This window comes from Papaver somniferum, chromosome 3 (genome assembly GCF_003573695.1).
Source record: "Papaver somniferum cultivar HN1 chromosome 3, ASM357369v1, whole genome shotgun sequence".
NCBI classification, from domain to species: domain Eukaryota; kingdom Viridiplantae; phylum Streptophyta; class Magnoliopsida; order Ranunculales; family Papaveraceae; genus Papaver; species Papaver somniferum.
Window position 1 is genome coordinate 154,398,951 of NC_039360.1, and position 4,269 is coordinate 154,403,219.

Below are 4,269 nucleotides of genomic sequence, written 5' to 3' on the forward strand. Positions count from 1 at the left end.
TCAGGTCGCTTTAAATCCACCACACGCACATGAGTTGTGGTTGGGCCCATACTTGCCGACCCTATTTCCCATCGACCAATCAGGTCGCTTTAAATACGCCACACGCACACTAGAAGAGTGGCCACGCCCACATTTCCCCCCCTTTTCTATTGACCAATCAGGTCGCTCTAAACCTGCCACAGTATTAAAAGAGGCAAAATTGCGCCAGATGGTCACAATTCCAAATTGGCTTTCCAAAAGTCGCGCCAACATGCTAATTGGCATGCCAAACATGCCAAACGCGCATGCCAAACGTGCCATTCCGCTCCGACATGCTAGTGACATGCCGAACATGCCATGCCTCCCCAATACGCTAATTGGCATGCCAAACATGCCACTTTGCCGCAGTAGCATGCCGAACGTGTCAACGTGCCATAAATAACGCGCCAACGTGTTAACCCACTTCTTGTTCGTGGCCAAATGCCATAACATATTCCAATTAGGATATTCCAAACACGGCTATGCCTTAGTGGCATTAGTCGAAACCCTAATTTCCAGTCGTGGCCCAACTACGCCACTTTGGCCCTACAACATGCTACGAGCCATGTGGGACCCGACAAACCCTAAAGATGGCGCCATTCTATAATCACCCGTGGCCATCCTTGCGCCTGTGATTATTCCATTATTATGGCCTGCCATAATTCCTTTAATGTGGCCATGGCACCGATTGCATAAAGCGCCACCGTTCCGCAGCCATGCCACACACGCTAATTAGGGTTTTGATATGCCAAACCCTGATTTAGCTAAAGTTGCCATGCCAACTAGGTCAAATAATTCTCCCAAGGCCTTAAGTTTGATATAGCAACAAGGCCAATGTTGCCGGAGCCATATTTGGGTCTAACACCAGTATGCCAAAATAGCTGCCAAGGCTACGCCAGGCGCCACTATACCACGACTACTCCAGGCGCCACTATGTCACTGGCATGCTACGCCATTGGCATGTGCCAATGACGCCACTGTGCTACCATCAGGCGCCAACAAAATGTGGTCATAATCAATTGACACCCTTTCTCATGAGTTACGATCTCAGCCGTCCAAATTCGCCACAGAATTGACAGGCCTGTGGCAAGTTTTGTGCGACCAACTAAGACAAGCCTAATATCATCACATGCTATTCTCCTGTGGAAAATCTCCTGACTTTGACTTTCCACACATAGCAATCTGCTACATGTTTTCCATGAAAACATTCGAGACATCAAACATGTCACAAACTGGGGGATGCTCGTCAGGGTATTTGTCTGGCGGTTTACAGCGTGCGGCGTGCAACACGCCTATTATAAGAATGTGTACGAAAACAAGGCAGTTAGTGGCGGCAAGAAGTAGTGAGTGTAAACTAACCAGTTTCCTCCATAGTGGGAACGTGGTTTCTGGCATTTACACATGACCCCACTTCTCCATCACTCAATCACTCTCACTTTCTACGAGATCAGGGTGCGTTCAATATGATTGGTATAAATGGGTTTTACCTATTTCAACGAAACAACAAGTTTTGGTGAAAACAACAACACAATATCCAGAAAAATACCAAAGAACTGGCAGCTTTCATTCCGCAAGCCAGTTCCAAATTCTGATACAAGTCATAAAATAACCACACCTCCAGAATTAACCATTATGGTCTCAACACCTTCTTCGCTTCCCTACCTAAGACCAACCCTTCTCCTTCACTTTGTGACCGAAGCAAGACTGGAACGACCATTTCTTGGTTTAGGCCAGGATTGTACAAATTGATCTCTCGAATCTAAAGTACTCCCGTGCAGTGCATTTGTTTTAGGTTTAGATTTGTTTCTCATCCACACACCCAAATTTACCAAAACCAGCAGAAACAATTTTTACCCATAAAAAACTGGCGACCACTGTGGGAGATTAATCTCTCGGTTGCAAAAAATCATTTTCCCTATTCCATTTTGAATTTCCTAAGTTTATCAAGATGGTTGATCTTAAGAATGGTTCAGAAACCCTTAATCCCAATTTTACTTCTCCTAGCACTGAAAATACTTCACATGTTATCCCTGAATCCGTTCTTTCATTCAAAACCCTTGTCGAGGCTATGGAGTCTCGATATTTAACAACTATTCATCATTTGACGAAAATCCTGAATGATATTGTCGGGAATCAAACTAATATTGTCAAGACGCAGGACGGAGTATTTACGCTTTTGAAAGTGCTCACGAATCAACTATTAAAGGAACCAACACATATTCATTCTGGAGGAAACGCCATCAATAATTCATTTTGGATCAATGCTGATGGTAGTAGTCTTTCTTCCAAGATTCATATTCCTACTCCTAGTGAAGAGGATGAAGCCTATGGTCACGCTGAATGGAAAAGTATCCACCAACCTAACTTGTCTGCTCATGAAGATCAAGAGATGTTTCCTCAAGATCAGAAAGAAGACTCGTGGGATTTATCACGTTCTCATCAGAGCCCTCGCAATGAAAAGGTGATTTCATTATGTGCATCCTTCTTGGAAAAATATCAATTCCCATATTGCATCAGAAGCTGCTAAGAGATCCGTTGCTGCTTTACTCAGTCGATCCGAACCGTTCCAGAATGAAGAAGCTCGTAAAGACATTCAGGAAAGCAGGCGTCCTTCCAATAAAATATCCAACCTCCAATCAATCGCCAATGAAGGAATAAAGAGAAAAGCTCCAACAGTGGAACAACCGCCCAAATGTGTGGCACCAGCGTATCATACGGCTTCACCCCGGAAGGTCGCGGCTAAGATTCTTGCGCAACAACAAGAAACTGGAGATGCTGCTCCAAACTTACCGTTCCCGATCGAGGAAGTAATTAAACTCCTGGAAGTATGGATTCAAGACGATGCCATCAAACTACCTCCTGTTAGGCGTCTACTGTTAGAGCATTGCTCAGTCGAACTCGCATGCGTTGCTATCTCAAGCATGTTTGTCAATATTAGTGATCAAAACTATAAGTCTTGATTACTAGCCTATTAGAGCTAAGGTCTTGGATTAGGATAGAAAGTGTAGTTAAGTTCAAGACTCCATGGCAATCATCATACAAGACGACGGACTACTCAAGGAACTGGTGGATCTTCATCGACTAAAAGGTATGTGGAGACTTGAACTTATCTGTCACTCAAAAGTCTATTTACTCTATCTCCTACTCTTGAGACAAAAGTCGATTTGATATATAGACTTTCATTATACGCATTTGCTATTTCGAGCCGAGTTTATCTCGCCTATCTATTTCTCGAAATATGTGTTGGTAAGCTTTCGCTTTAGCCGAATTCATCTTTACCAAGTGACGAAAGTCATGTTATGTTTCAATCACTTTGAAAATTGCTCTGATGAAAAATGGTATGTGAATAACGGCTATATAATGTTCTCTGAGAATGTTTCAATGATTGAAATGAGAGTTTAGATTACATAACCATTGGTGGATATAAGCATTGCTGTGGAAACACATATATGCATAAGTCTTATTCCTTGAACCAAAGTTTGCTAAACTTTGTTGATCAAGAGAAGTTGGAAGTGGCGTGGGCCAAGTCCGCGAACTTGCGGAACTTCTCGGCCCGAGATTTTCTGCTGGAGTTCGTGTACTCCTTCCATGAGCTTAAGTCCGCGAACTTGAGCAGGTTATATCTAAAGTCGGTTGTTCTTGAACTAATGTTTAAATAAACTAAGGAATGCTTTTACAAACTGTGGCTATAAAGTTCATGAACCGACTCGAGTGAATCAAACCGATTTTGCTTCAATTGTGTCTTGTGTAGTTACATAAGATTTCCTTGCAATTGAACAACTCTCTAACTAGTTCATTTGAGTCATTTGAACTAGTTATGGTGAAGAATAATAAGGTTGATATGAGAGTAATCATATGGATAACCATTTGGTTGACTTGTTGAACCAACAAATGTTAATGTTTGGGTACGGTTCATACACCCAAAATTGGACATTTCATTTGTGTGTGACAAGCTAAGTTTCGATCCTGAACGGTTGAAAAATATTAGCTTGAATCTAACCAGGTCTTCATCTAACGGTGAATATTGAATGCTTTGTTACTAAGCTAACATTCATTGCAAACCCTGATTTGAAAGTGTATATAAGGGAGAACTCTAGCAACTGGGAAACCTAATCCCCACACATTCTGTGTGATACTAGTTGTGCTAAGCTAGAGTCCATTCTCCTTTAACCTTTGGTTTCTTCTTCTAAAACAGGTTAACGACTTAAAGACTTCATTGGGATTGTGAAGCCAGACTGATACTACTTTTCT